The sequence below is a fragment of the Miniopterus schreibersii genome, assembly GCF_964146895.1.
Source record: "Miniopterus schreibersii genome assembly, chromosome: 2".
In the NCBI taxonomy this organism is placed as follows: domain Eukaryota; kingdom Metazoa; phylum Chordata; class Mammalia; order Chiroptera; family Miniopteridae; genus Miniopterus; species Miniopterus schreibersii.
In genome coordinates, this window is record NC_138102.1 from 53370616 (window position 1) to 53386775 (window position 16160).

At 37.1% G+C, this 16160-nt stretch overlaps 1 long non-coding RNA gene across 1 annotated transcript in view; it reads left to right on the forward strand.

Annotated features, from left to right (window-relative positions):
* Positions 1–15782, forward strand: part of LOC308552154 — a 41373-nt gene extending 25591 nt beyond the window's left edge. The window contains exon 3 of the long non-coding RNA XR_013998109.1: positions 15229–15782. This is a non-coding gene — a long non-coding RNA (uncharacterized lncRNA). The remainder of the gene's footprint in view (positions 1–15228) is intronic.
* The last annotated feature ends 378 nt before the right edge of the window (positions 15783–16160 follow it).

Sequence of the window (16160 nt, forward strand, 5' to 3'; positions counted from 1 at the left end):
GCCACACCCATATTGGTATAGTCTGTTTTCACTACCTGGGATACAATCTGTGCACAGACTTGTAAACTTCTAGTGTGTATTTTTATATTGTGTAAGAGTAAATCAGGTAATCATGCAAGGTTTCTTCCCTGGCCACTCCTTTTATCGGTGATCTAAGGGACAGATATAAGTTAAAGCTTTCAGTTGTTTCAGAGACGTCAGCATTAGGGCAGTAGAGAGGAAGCTGGTCATCAGACTCTCTACCCAGAAAGAATATTAGACCATACCAAGTTGTAGTCATGGTTCTGGAAACTTGTACAACTGTCTCAACTGCTCTGAGTACCTATCTCCTCTTCTATAAAGGAAACATGAGAATCATTTACAGCATTATGAGGATTGGTGCTTATTTATATGACCACGGTAGGAATTTAGGAAATGGTAACAATTACTCATATGCTCACCATCCATGTAGGATAAAACTTTTTTTTAAAAGATTTGCATGCCCATTTTCAACCCCAGGGGTATCCCACAGTGCATAGGAGCGGGAGACATTATTGCTAAGATCCGTTCCTTGTTCCATTGTTCACACCAGTGGCCCTCAACACTTCTGACATTCCAGGCTTAAGATAACAACATCCTTGGACATCATTCAGCTTTCAGAGACTTGCATCTGTTCCCATATATTTGCCCAATCCTTATATTCTCTTTGCTCATAAGAATAAGTCCATGTTTTTTAACATGAAATTTAAGGGTCCTTAAAACCTCAGACCAAACAAGCTTAACACTTGGTGATGCCCATTACATACTCCATGCTCTTACTCTAATGAACCTACTATGGAATAGCCCCCTGATGTATTTTCTTGTGCTATGTGTTTTTCTTCCAGCTAAACTCTCAAACTGTAATATCATCCATCCTTTTGTTCATTGGTTACATATCTGATGTTCCCTTCTCTATGCCTATTTATATTATATTCTTCAAAGAGCCTTATTACTAAAAAAAGTCAACAAAAATTTTCTTTTTATTTCAAATCGTTAAGAGAGATACTGAATTATCATGCAAAAATATATATATTTTTCTTACCCACCAAAAGTTAGACCACACTTTACCAACATTAAAAGTTAATTTTTGGCCCAGGCCATTTTGAATCAGTGGTTAGAGCATCAATCTGCGGACATAAGGGTTCCAGCTTCAATTTCTGGTCAAGGGCACGTACCTCGGTTACAGATTCGACCCCAGGCCCTAGTTGGGGTGCATGCAGGAGGCAACCAATAGGTGCATGTGGGAGGCAGCCAGTTGATGTGTCTCTCTCTTCAATAGATGTTTCTCTCTCTCTCTCCCTCTCTCTCCCCCTCCTTCGTCCCTTCTACTCTCTCTAAAAAATCAATGGAAAAAAATATCCTCAGGTGAGGATTGATTTTCAAATGTTAATTTTGGGATGTTAGGTAGCATTTCTTTCATCCAGAGTTCTAGCCAAGAGCCTAAGCACAAAGAAATGAGCCAAATGTATTCCTTTTAGATAGTATAAAAGGAATAGTATATATAAAAGGCACAGGTATCTAGTGTCAACTAAATTAAAGACTGAAGGGACACTCTACCTCCCATTATGGTTTAACATCCCAGTGCTATGATGAAAAAGACTCTCCCTGCAGGATTTTAGGACAGGTTTGTCCAAGAGGAAAGTGAGTCTAGAACCTGTTAAGACAGGGTAAGCTGACCCACCAATACATGGGATGTGGTACAAAGGATATGTGCTATCTCCAATTTTACCAATCAGTGTTGATATCACTAGAGCACCTTGGGTCGCAGTGGGCAAAGACGTGCTGCCTCTTCCTGGAGAAAGCAGCTAAAGTCATACCCCACCTTGGAAATAAGAGAAGCCAAGGAATAAGCACTCCTTCTTAACAACAATATAATTATGTAACTGGATGTTAAAATGAGATTCTCTATCTCTGTTTTGACTGAGGCATGAAAATAACAGATGCTACATTTCAAAGTGAGATTTGAAAAAATAAGGATGGCAGAAAATTAATTGCTTAACCCCAGAAATGACAGCATACCCTTAAAAACATAGAAAGAGTTGAGAAAAGTGATTGAGGGGATTTTTTTTATTTTTATTCCTTACCCAAGGATATTTTTTTCATTGCTTTCAGAGAGAGTGGAAGAGAGGGAAGGAGGGAGAGCGAGAGAGAGAGAGAGAAAGATCGATGTGAGTGAGACACATTGATTTGTTGCCTCCTGCATGCATCCGGCTGGGGCTGGGGATGGAGCCTGCAACTGAGGCATATGCCCTTGGTCAGAATCAAACCTAGGACCCTTCAGCCCAAGGGCCAACACTCTAACCACTGAGCAAAACCAGTGAGGGCAAGGAGAGTTTTTGAGAGAGCTATAGGGGGAGGCTATGGTGCTCATCTTCTGTCTCAAGTCAAAAGACAGTTTTAAAGGAACAACTTGAATGATGCAATGTGTCCTATGCAATGTGTCCTACCGTGGATTAGTGCCTGATTCTTGCGTAGAAACATAAAGTGTAAGAGATGGGCTTGCAGATACCTTTGAGGAAGAGTGAAATAGTTGTTGCTGAATTGAGATCAGTATGTAGACCCAAAATTATTGGGGGTGAGGATAGGGAGATGGAGGAGAAGAAGCACGCAATGCATTAATTAAAGTTTTCATGGGACCAGATGTGGCCAAATGAATGAAAGAGCAATTATCTGGGGTCATCTTAGGTCCTGACCTAGAAAATTATCCAAAGTAGGAAGGGACCTCACCAGGGAGAATCTGGCAGTATTACCAAATTCCTAGAGCTGAAGGAACAGAAAATGACCAGCCCAAATAAAAATAGGAATCGTCAGCTATTGGTCCAAGCAAAGGAAGAGATGATGGGACATGTGATAAACTGGAGGAGGGGGCAGCTCTGATGAACCCACAAGAGGACCTGTAATAGAAAGTGCCGGTATTAAGCATCCACCCAGCCCACAGAACAGCACTCTATGGCCCACAGCAGTAACAGGCATGGAAGGAACATTTTGCCCCAGCCTATCTTTCTTCCTACTTTTCTCCTCCAGCAGCTCTGACCCAGAAGTGAAAATAAAATCCCATTCATAGGAGGAGGTGGAGGGTAGTTTTTACATTTTATGGGATGGGACATTCTAATTACTACATTGAGAGAGGGTTTTGTTGGCCTACGAGTGAATTTTTAAAGTCAGAGTTTCTGCCTGATTTTGATCCAGGAGAAAGGGAGGGACTAGCCCTCCAGAGCTCATTTTAAGGGACTCCAGGAAATAATCACAGTTGCTTTATGATTATATCCCCTGAACCATGTTTGTTTCAATAAGCTTTTTTAATTTTAATATATTTTACATGCCTGTCTGCCCACTTTGCTATCCTTTACTGTGCTACTCTGTTCTGTCTTGTTCATTTCTTTACTCTCCGTACTTAGTATAGTGACTATACATAGTTACCACTAAGTACTTCAAGATAATACAAGGAAGAATGCCACAAATATCTGGGTAGAGGTAAAGGGAATTAAAGGTTATGAACGAGGAAGGAACCACATCCTATTGAATAGATTAAAAAGAATTCACACTCATGGTCCTGTATGACATGGGCCATGTAAGATTAATATCATTCCACCAAGTTCATATTTAGACCAATAGAATTTGAGAAAAATGTGATAATGGGGGAAAAGTATAGAGATGAAGAGATGCAATTAGTCTCCAGAAATTAAAGAAATGACTGTGCTATAGATGGCAATGCAAAGACATGTATAGTCATTTTATAGTAAATGATAACAGAGAGCAAGAGGAGAACCACAATGAGATTGGAGAGGCTGAGGCCATCAGGTTGCTGGCAGGTACTGAAACAGAAACAGATGAAGCTCATTCAAGGAGAGTAGACTGGGAAACACACCAGAGACCCCCTCAAGGGCACAGCTATGCGCATCGTCCAGAGGATGCTGCCAAATCAGAAGTCAAGTCCAACGAAGAGGACATTGTCTACCTAAAGTTTGTAGAGTGGGTTTATTTTCCAGACAAAAAGGACTTTGCTTCTCCAATCATCAACTTTGCAAACAAAAGAGGATTGGCTCACCCTGATAGCAGGATTTAAAGGTAAAACAGTAAGAACAGAAGACTAGGCTTTTGTTCAACTATGGAGAATAAATAAATTGGAAAAAAATTGAAATTGAATAGCCTGAAAGATAGTTTTGGCTGTGTCAAATCAATTGAATTAAAGAAAATTGATAGTTATCTATTCTGTATATAGTTAGTTATACCCCAAATTTCCTAACTCTATTATAATGCATATTTTGTTCATTCAAATGGTTGATTCTTGTATCTTACTGCTAGGGGTGCTACCTCAGATAATATGAGAAGGACAAGGTTGTTATTTTATAGTGGTGAAATGAGGGAAATGTTCCCAACCCTCCCAGTTGGAGGTAATAGAAAGTTATTTCAATGAAGTAACATGATAGAAACCACTGGAATGCCTCTTTTTAGATGTTGCCTTGTGTCACAAAAGAAAATTTCTCAGGATATTATTTATGAACATTTTAGAATGATTTAAAGAGAGCCAGTTTGTATGACCAAGAAACAGAGGGAAATTAAATATGAAGGCTGTGGAAACCCGAAAGTCTTTGGGCACCTGGTAGAAATGTTACCTACTTTTCATACTGCATTGGATCAGCCCTGTGAAGAATAAATATAGACTACAAGGCTAAGATAAAAATAAAAATCACTAGAAAAGTCAAGAAATAAAAATGTACTGAATGTCTATTTTGTGTTGTATCCTACATAATTTACCTAATATAATATCTATAAAAGCCCCATAAGGGATTATTATCATCATACTATTGAGGAAACTGAGGCTCAAATAGGTAAAGTAAATATTTTAAGGCAATATATGTGGCAGAACCAAGATTCAAATCCAGACCTGTCCAAAATCAAAGACCTTGCCTTTCCCCAATACCAAGGTATCTGTGAGTATAAAGTGCAAACAGCAAAGGAAAGAGAAAATCACATGTCATGCTTACATGGTTAATTAGGAAAAAAAACTGTTGTTGTTTTTTTAATACTGAAATCAGGTTAAGATAAATATTAAAGTATCTTGAATTACAGAAGAAAGTTAAGATATAATGCAAAATGTACAAGACCTGGATGTGGTAAATTACAACAGTTTACTAAAAGACTTTAATTAGGTATAAATTACTGAAAGACAATATTGTACAGCTTTCAATTCTTGCTTAAGATAATCTATATTGTTTATTCAAATACCCAAAGCCAATGGATTTTTATAAACTTGATCACAACATTAAAATTTATAGAGAGAAAAAAAATGTTGAAAAAGAGGCAAGAAAATTTTGAGAGAATAATAAAAAGGAATATGCCCAAATAGATTTTGAATATTCTTTAAGATACAACAAATAAAACAGTATTGTATTTATACAAAAAAGTTGAGAGATTAAAATGAGCAAAATGGAAGTTCCAATTATATAATAAATCTAAGTATACATAAGAATTTAATCATTTTGTACAAATTGTATCTAAAAACCCCCACAAGCCTGTATGTCTAGAAAAACGTAAGATTAATAAATACTTTGAAGTCAACTAATTAAACTATAAAAGAACAAATAGTAATCCTATTAAAAATAAAAGTCAGTCACATGACTTCTGTGGTTAAAAACCCCAATAATTCCCTAAGTCTCCCAGAGTGAAGGATTCATAGTGACCTTGAAGGCCCTATGTCATTTAACCCATATTCTCTCCCTCACTTCATCTTGTATTTCTCTCACCCTTCAATCATTCTGCCCCAAACATTCTGACATCTTTACTGGCCCTCAAACAATACATAAAGGTTCCAGTTACAAGGTTCTTGCATTTTGTGGTTCACTTTGCTTGAAATGCTTCTTCCCAGAATATGCATGTGGCTCCCTCTTTATCTCCTCGGATCTTTACTCAAATGTCACCTTCTGAGTGATGACTTTCCTTATTTCTCTGAAATTATTAAAGTTTTAAGAAAGAAAATATAGGTAAATACTTAGATAATTTGGGGGTGGAAAAGATTCCTTAGCAAGACTCACAAGTTACTGATTAATAAATTTTACTGCATAAAAATTAAAAACGTTTTTGTTGTAATTATGACACATAGAATGAAATAGCAAGCAACAAGTGGGAGAAATACATTAGTAACAGGTGCCAAACAAAGGTGAATTTCTTTTCCATAAAAAACTATTACATATGAGAGAAATGCCAATGTAAAAATGGGCAAAGGAATAGAAAAGTAAAATTCTTACACACACATAAAAGCATGCATTAAAAAATATTCAACATCATTGATAAGGAAATAAATGAAAATTAAATAATGAAACCATATTGCCAAAGATAAAAAGAATGATAACATACAACATTGTCAAGAGTGAGAAGAAGGAGACTTTGTTGCCTACATAGCAAGTAGATGCATGAGTAAATGCAATCTATCCCAAGAGCAAGTTGGCGATGTGAATTAAAAAAATATTTCAATTGTGCTTACCTTTTGACCCAGGAATTTAACTTCTGGAAATTAGTCATAAGGAAATAATCAGGGACAGGTGGAAAGATTTAACTACAAAGATACAATGAAATGGTAATGTGTAGCCTTCGAGGGAACAAGGAACGTAAGAGCGGGCAATGCAGTCCTTTTTTATTCTTAGTGGGGACAGAGAGAGGGGATAGCTGAGATGATTATATGTAAATAAGCCTTAAGTCTTTTTTTTCCTTTAAGGGCCATCTGGAAGTGGCGGCTGTATATCATCTTCACTAAAGCTTAGAAGAGGAAGTAGTGGGCTTAAGCTGCCACACAGGGATTTAGGTTAAATATAAGAAAGTATTTCCTTACAAAGAAGATTTGCAAACATTGATACTGAGTAAAGAAGGAGGTGGTATAATCACGTTCCCTAGAGGAATTTACCACAGATGAGAATTTTTCAAATTAAGATGCTTTGGTTCATGCCTGTCAGAAGAAGGTTTACTGTTTAATTTCATGTTGTCTTCTATTTTTAATTATACTTTAATATGTGATCGGTCCATTGTGTGTTGTGTGGTATGGGTACATGTTAGAGTGACTGTCACCTCATCTCATTAAAATAATACTTACAATTACTACTTATTAGTGAAATGAAATAGGTAAGAGTTAATTAAAATGGGGTGCTCTGTCTTCAGCCCACCAGCTGCCATATATTACATAATCCCAGTAATATTTGAAATCCTTTGGGTGATCTTAGCTTTCCCCAGAAAACTGTAAGTCTGAAATCAACTTTATCAGCCCTCTCAAAAAACACAGATAGTGCAAGTCCACTTTTCAGTTACAGTGGGAGTAAGTTTTTAGTTCACATACTCATTTAGATCGATTATTGCTATTTGAGTAGTTTTACTGAGTGCTGATTACTGAGATTATAAGAAATATTAGAAACAATTCTATTAGACTATAACAAAACTGGACACAACTATATATCAGAAAGATCCCATATAAATAGGAAATTTCTCAACTATGGAAAAAATATTTGTACATGCTCAAGAAATAAAGCAGAACATCAAAACTGTGTTACAGGAATAAATTAACATTAAGTCAATTCTAATCATTTTTCAAGGCAGTACAAATACACTTACCAAGGAGAAAAATGAGCCTGAGGATAAAAGAATATAAATTGGTTATATGGAAAGTAGAAGGGATACTACTGTATTATTTGCACCTTAGAGAATTATATATTCATATTTAATAAACTTCAAATGTTATCATTTTTCAAACAAACAAAATCTGACATTTCTCTAGTTGCATTGTAGCTACATGCCACCAAATAAGGAATTCTATAATGACTATTTAGCAATTATTTCTATCTTTAGATTTTTCCAAGCAGGAAAGAAATAAACAAAACAAAAATAAGTATACTATTTAAAAGAATACTAGGAGAGCACACCCCTTCCAAAAGGAAAAAGAAGACTGTATTTGTGGTTTCCCATTTGACCCAGTTTACTTTTTTTATTTTAAAGCAACATGTAGTTTTTCCCAAGTCACAACCTTTATTATCTTTTTTAAAATTTACTTTCACTTTTATTCCTTGGTCACAACTTGGTTTATCTTGCTCAGAAATCCAAGTACCTGGCAAATCAAGGTCTTTTTTGTGTGTGTCTACAAATCAGACCCTTCTCTTGGCTTCAGGAAAATGTTGCTCCTCAAATTGCCTGAACTCCGACCTGACAATAGTCCATGGTTCATTCACTTTCCCTTCTGGACACACAGCCTTATTCTAAATTTTTATGACTGAATTTTTCAAAATATTCTTTATCTCTTCCTCCCAATTGAATGAAGAATTCATTCTTGTTTTTTTCCAACTCTCTGCTCTCACATTCTCTAAATGTTCCACAGCATCTGCCTATGTCCCTTCCTAGGTCAGTGTTACCACCTGACACTAAACCTCCTTTTCAGAGTTTCATACTTAATCTGTGCAATCTTATCCTCAGGCCTTTATTCATAATCATAGTCCCTTCTCAAATACTTTCATATAACTATCACACATACAACTCATAACATTGTTAAGGTTAGCCATTTTATGAATACTTACTAAATTGAGTATCCATCAATTAATCAGCTGTTAAATTGGTAGAAATATAAAACAAGATCCAGATTATATAGAAATTTCTTTGATGAGAGAAATTATAAGTAGCTCAAGTAAGTTAAAGAAAACAATACACTATTATTCTTTACAGCCCTGATTTTCTGTCGATATTTCTTTCTGCCTCCATTGTGAAATAGCAAACCCATTTTTCTTTTGGTGTCAGAATTAATCACCCCAGACAGCACCATCATCTCTTCTTTTAATGTCCTTAACTCATGGTGAGGGACCTAAGGGGCCAGTGACTGTTTCGGGTTCCAACTCAAACCCTTGTCATGATGCCTAGTGCATGCATTCATCTCTTGCTTACTAAATCTTCTAAGCCAGAAGTGTTTGAAGTTAGCACAGTTTTCTTGAGTACATTATGAAAAACCAAACCTTCTGTCAACCCTTCTTCCACAGATTTATTTATCCTGTCTTTGAGATAAATGGCTCTGTATATTAATCTCCTGAGCAGGGACTCTAACTTCACAACGGGGATTTCCTGGCTGGGACCAAATGGGAGTCTTCCACAGGCTGTCTCACTATTCTACAAGTGATATGCTTTAGGATGATTGGCTCTATGACAAAACCAATAATCCCATAAGCAGCAGCACATTGCTTGATTTCATTCACTAAAATCAATTGTGTAGCCAGAGACTTGTTGAACAAAGTATTCTGATGAAGTAAAAGGCATTTGTTAAGTCTGCAATCAACGGTGCTTCCAGAAGTATAGTAATCGGGAAAAGCAAAGCAATATCTTGAGTGTTTTCTTCCCCCCACTTGGAACAAATACTTGATAGAAACAGTCTAGAGTAATCAACCTACTAGGAGTTTTCACCTAGGTCCTAGCCTCTTTGCTCAGCATATACTAATTCTGCTGGAAAACTGAACCCTCGGTAATGGTGATAGTAAAATAAGCTTAATATAAAGAAGTCTCAATTCCTGTGGATACCATAACAAATTACCACAAACTTGATGGTTTAAACCAAAGGAAATTCCATCTCTCACTCTTCAGAGGCCAGAAATCAGAAATCAAGGTGTCAGTAGGGCCTGTTCCTTCTGAAGACTCTAAGGGAGAATCTTTCCTTGTCTCTCAGCTTCTGGGGACTCCAGGTGTATTTTGGCTTATGGCCACATAACTCCAATCTCTGCCTCCATCTTCATGTGGCCTGCTCTGTGTCTGTGTCTCCTCTTGTCCCTGGACTCAACCCCCACTCAGAAAATTAAGGGTGATCTCAACTCAAGATCCTTAACTTACTTACATCTGCAAAGCCCCTTTCTCAAATAAGGTCATATTCTCAGGTCCTGGAGGTTAGAACAAGGACATATTTTGGGGGGGCCACCATTCTAACCATAATAATAGATTTCATTACTACCACCATTGCTACATCACTCATGAGACCATTAAGCAAGCACTGGGAACAATAGAAGAGGAAGCTGACTGACATCCAAAAAGTCAGTCATCTTATTCTGACTCTTAAGAGAGTCTTAATGAGCATTTAAATTGTATATTAATATTTCCCCACACTCAGTCCATCCCAAGTAGTATATCTACATACTTCTACCAAAATAGTCTTGTTACATTCAAATTTCTAACCACCTGCTCAAACCATTCACCACTACCCATTGGGGTTTTTTTTGTTTTTTTTACAGCCCTCTTCTCACTTTTTTCCAGTTTTATTGAGATAAAATTGACATATAACATTGTTTTAGTTTCAGGTAATGATTTGAATCATGTATATATTGCAAAATGATTACCACAATAACTTATCTCCCATAGTTACCATTATTTTTCTTGTGATGAGAACCTTCACCTATTTTCCTCCAACCCATGGTTTGTGTTCTATTTTTTTATTGCATTTATTGAGGTGTCATTAGTTACCATGGTTTGTGTTTTAACATAACTCAATCCCTGACTTCTCCCAGGCAAATTAAAAAACAAAATGTACCTTCTTTTAGGACCACCACTGAATTGAGTGGTACAATAAGGTATCCAGATCTACCTAATGCTTGGTCACAGGAAATCAGGAATAAGTATCTATAGACCAAGTTATCTATCTATGTGTCATCTATCTGTATATATGTCTGGTTTCTCAAGCTATTAACTAGTCAGGGAAACTCTTCCATGGGTCCATTCCTGTGATATTAAGATAGAGTAGCAGTGCAGCAGGAAGACACACCTGGGAATGATGAACATTTTCTTTGTGCAATTTAACTTGTGCATTAAAGATTGACTTGGATCCATTATTGTATATATGTATTCCACTTGATGGAGTACTGTTAGGTATGCCTCACTTTATGATTTGGTGAATAAGCTAATGACTAGTTCATAAGGCAAAGCTCTGTTCACAAGATCAGGCATTTAATCTCAAGTTCCAGTAACAATTTGAGTCCTTTCTCAAAATAAAAGTAGTTACTTGATGAAGAATCCATAGCTTTTATTTCAAAACAATATATGAGGCCTTAGCTATACATTTACTATTGGGGCTCCATAATGCACCCCAATCTGCCACAAACTGTTTAAGCTTCATTGAATCTTCTGGGTCATATGGGCTGCCTGATAGAGCTGATTGCATTGCAGCCTGGACTGATTGCCAAGGGCTATATTGATTTGAGTTAGTAAGGAGACAACATCTGGAACAGCAGCTGCACTTGGAGGCATCACCTAATTAAGCTTATGATAATCCACTCTCATTCTCCAAGACCCATCTGTCTTCCCCATCAGCCTAATTGGAGAGTTAAATGGAGCTCTAATAGAAATGACCACTCCCTATCTTTCCAGTCCTTGACGGTAGCATTAATCTCTGGGATTCCTTAGGAAGGTGTTATTGCTTTTGGTTTACTCTCAGTGAAGAACTCCAATCTTGTTCCTTCCTCTCATAACTCTTATTCATGAGTCAAGAAGCAAATGTGACTATCCAGCCAGTTGCCTAGGATATCTTTTCCCAGGATATACTCAGAAAATAGAGCAGGGGGGAGAGGAGGGGTGTGGATGTGTCTGCAGGTCACACTGTGCCTATGGTGTTACGGAGTTGGGTCAAGACTCCATTTGTCACCTGACCACCAAAAGTTTCTGCTCTGACCACTGAACCCACAGTGTCTTTCTTCTTTATCAGGAATGTGTTATTTTGGTGCCATTATCCAAAAACAGGTGAAAGGTCTACTTATATTTCTTTCCTTAGAATATATTTACACCAGAAAATGACCACAAGCCTGGAAATAGGAGTAATGACTGTGTCTCCCTTTGGGTGAGCTCTATCAATAGACATGGAGTTATTATAAAAATGTATTAGGAACTTTGTGAGTTGTCCATATGTTTCAGATCTATAGACTCCACGATCAATAAACCAATGTGAAATACCCACGTGTCTCTGTCAGAGAAAGCACAACCACCTAACCTCTGGAGATTAAAAGTGCCTGACCGCTTGTGCACCTGCCCTCCTTTACCCAAGTATTTTCCCATCGCCAGTGTAACCAGGCAGACTGTTTTAATATTAGCGTCTTCCAGCAACATCCCCAGCCTACAAGAAAAACCAGGATCACATTTTAAAATATGCTAGTGGTTCCCCCTTTGAAGTATTTCTCAAGGATTTAACCCTTCCCAAGGAGAGGGTTTTCTGTGCCTATTTAGGGAACACAGAAAGAACTTAAGATTCACATTATAAATTTAGTCTTTTGATTCCTTTCTGTATACTTTGGCAAATCATTTATGGCATCTTAACTTTCTTTAGTATGATTACCATTCAGTACAGCTTTTTGTCAGTCAACTTACCTAACAATTAATAAATTCAGATAGTTGCACCTATGTCAAAAAAATTATACTAACCTAAAACTATATTTCTTCACTCTTTGGTTAAGTGTGTTCAGAATTTAGTCCCACATATTTTCTCTTATGCTTGCTATAATATATATTGGTATATTTATTTTATTTTATTATCTGTTACTAAGGTAGACATCATAATTGCGCGTGCTAACCTCCAACCCTAGTTGAGATAAATATGGGGAAAAGAGGCTTAGGACCTAAAGAGAACAGCCTCAAGTAAGGGATTTTTATTTGAGATTTTTTAAATTTTTATGCCTCTGTTTAGAAAATACCTGCATATATATTATGTATTTGAGTCCATAAACAGATAAAATATATACATATAAAGATAATAATATTCTTCTATTCTGTTTACTATCTAATTTTTTATTTTTACCAGGGAAGCACAACACATTTTAGAGTAGTTTTCTTTCTATAATGATTATTAATATTACTCTGTTAAACACTAGGTCTTCTCAAATGTGACTCTGCTATTTTAAAGCATATTGATATAAACTGGTTAACTTGTTTTGTATTGTTAAAATTTAGTTTGCTTTGCTCCCATCATCTACTTTTTTTTTCTTCAAGATAATGACTGCAAATTTTGTGCTTGTTTTTGCTCTTTAAACTAATTTGTGTTTCTTGATGTGTCTTATTAAGACCAACTGGCACACATATCCCAGTATTTTTATCTTTCCAAGCATTCCCTACACATTTAGAATTAGTATCTATTTTCAGTACCTTCATTATCCTCCCTAAACACAGGATATATTTCTTCATTGTTTTTCTATTTGAAACCTGATTTTATTACTTAGCCCCTCTCCAGCAATTAATTTACTCTAGTTGAATTGTTGCTGTATTTCGCCTGAGAGAAAGCAGCATGCCTCTGGTGGTCTAAGTTATCACTTACCAAAGCACACAATGTGGGACCTTGAAGTTATTGAGTTAATTTAGTTACAAACATTTTGAAGCTCCTACTGCATGAAGTACGTTGCATATAGCACTCTAGAGGGGATACAAGAGAAACAATTTCCACTTTCAATATATTTATAAATTCATGAAAAAATACTCAGAAGTAAAATCATTTTTAAAAACATTAATCATCCCAGAATGGCATAGTTTATTCATATACATTAATTCAGCAAATTTTACTCAGTGCCTACTCTGTGGCAGTCATTGGGCCACGTTCTAGCAGTGCAGTGACATCCATGGTACCTGGCCTCATGGCCATGGATGTATATTCTGGAAGGCTGAAAGTGAACAGAAAGGACAAGTTAGAGCACTACAAGGACAAGCATTAAATGCTCTTGGAGCAGGCTACATGGAAACCCAGCCTAAACACGGGGAGCTCAGAAAAGGCTTCCTTGAGTTAAAGATGTTTACACTAAAAAGATTAATAGCATTGGATAGGCAAAGGGAAAGGAGTAGAACACAAGGACTGAGTGTGTACTGACTGAAGGAATACTTAAACTACTGAAGGAAAGGCCTTTGGACAGAGATAAACTCTGAGATGTTATGTAATTCAATCTAAAACTGTTTTTTAAGCATTAGTTATATTCTATGTAAATAATTCTGTGTACCAGGAAGGGAAATGGGTTAGTTGCAAATGCCTGAGGAGCACAGTTCAAGTGGAAGAAATAGCTTAACGAAGAATGGAAGGCGAAATTGTAAGTGCAGACTGGCTTGGCTAATAGAACTGAAGCTGATGAATGGCATGAAATAAAGTTGCGCAGAAGTGAGGAAAGTCAGTACAACTGATGTCTATGGAAGTATGTTCTAGAAGCTAAAATGAATGAGAGTAAGAGGAATTAGAGGCTAGAAGGGGAATCTTTGGCACAATGTGCATCTCTGTGGGTTTTATTGCCCGGATTAGGGTAGTGTGGCAGATAGTGTCGGTGCCCCACCCAAATCCCTCTGGTATCACCAATCCCATTTCCATACACCACCTACTAACTCACATAAACATTTGCAACTCTCTGTCCTAGGACTTTCTGTGACCACAAGAGCATGTCTGGTCTATCTAGACTATTTGGGAAGTTAATGCCTTTAACCAGGGATGGACAGAAATTTAGTGCATGAGTACCCCAGTTTTCTCATCCCAACAGAGGGGGACAACTCTGGGGTAGGTTCTACTCGGTCTTCCAGAGGTCCCCAGCGGCAGCACCAAGTCCCTTATGTTAGCTTTCTTTTTCTTTTTTTTTTCTTTTTTTTTTCTTTTTTTAAATATATCTTTATTGATTTCAGAGAGAGGAAAGGAGAGGGAGAGAGAGAGATAGAAACATCAATGATGAGAGAGTCATTGATCGAGCCCGCAACCCGGGCATGTGCCCTGACCGGGAATCGAACCCCGATCGCCTGGATCTTAGGTCGATGCTCAACCGCTGAGCCACGCCAGGCCGGGCAGCTTTCTTTTCTTTGTGTTACTTCCCCACTGTCATATCAGTCTTCCTGGGATTTACCTCCAAATAAGTTGCTTATACCAAATCCTTGTATTATGGTCTGCTTCTGGGGGAACCCAAACTGAAGAAATTGAGGAAGATTAAGGAGTATTTGGAGATGGTGATAAAGGTTTAGTTTCTTACTGGCTATTCAACCTATGAGTTAGTTGCCTGTCCCCATAATATACAGCCAATTCTACTTTTTCCTAGTAACAAAGATAGAGCTTCTAAACTGCACTGTTTATCCACTAAATGTAGAGCTGTGGACCACCAATGTGGGCAGGGATGTAGAGACTTGATCCTTAATTTATAAAAATATGTTTAGGGCTTTACATAATTGTGTCCCAGTTACTGATCTCAGGGTGTTTTGGTTACCATCTCACAGAGAATGAGCACCTATACAACCAGGACGCCTCTGCATCAATAAGGACCTAAAAGACACTTGGTCGAACCCTCATTTTAAAGGTAAGGCAACTGATGCCCAGGGAAGAGAAACGACTTCAGTGAAGTCACCTTGTTGGTGAGTGGAGCAAATAAGATTCTCTGTCTGTCAAGTGCACCCTACCCCACAGCTGTCTGCCAGCAGGGAAAAGAAACCTTCAAAATAACAGGAAATTGTTGTTTTACCAAATATATGGAAATGAACTGAGACAAATCATTTTGAAGGCAGTTGTTCATAGTACTCACAAAAGAGCTGGTTTTAAACACAGAAGTCATTATTCACACAGTTCTAAAACTTGTACTCTTGGCACATTTTTTTTCCTGAGTTGAAACATAATAGAAGTTAATGTGTAAAAGAAGCAGTTCAGTAGCCTCAGGTAACAATAAGGTATGTATCTAAGTGACCTTTGTTATTTAATACAAACCAGACTCTTCAACTAATACAGAGAGCAGCTGTTAGTTACTTATCAAAATACCACTCATCAGAATTCAGAAACGAAAATCAAAAAGAGAAAAAAGGTTTTGAGCTGAACATATCTAGAAAAAAGGCAGCAATAGCACTTGGTGTTGCACTGGAGTTTGGTGGATGTTAATGCAGCTGTTCTGTGAAAACTAATTGGGTTCCACAAAATCATATGTATAAGTGCATCATTTCTATTCATCTATAACTGAAATTAATTTCCATATCAAGGTCATAGTCCCTCAGGTGACAAAATTTAATTTTCATCCAATTATGACTTTCTGCCATGATTGCATCTAAGTTTCTCGGATGCTGACAAAGTACCAGGACATCAGTGGATGCTCTGGGTAGCTTTATATTTGGTTATCAGTCCACATATTTTCCTGCTATACTGGTCACATACTGACCATCAAGCT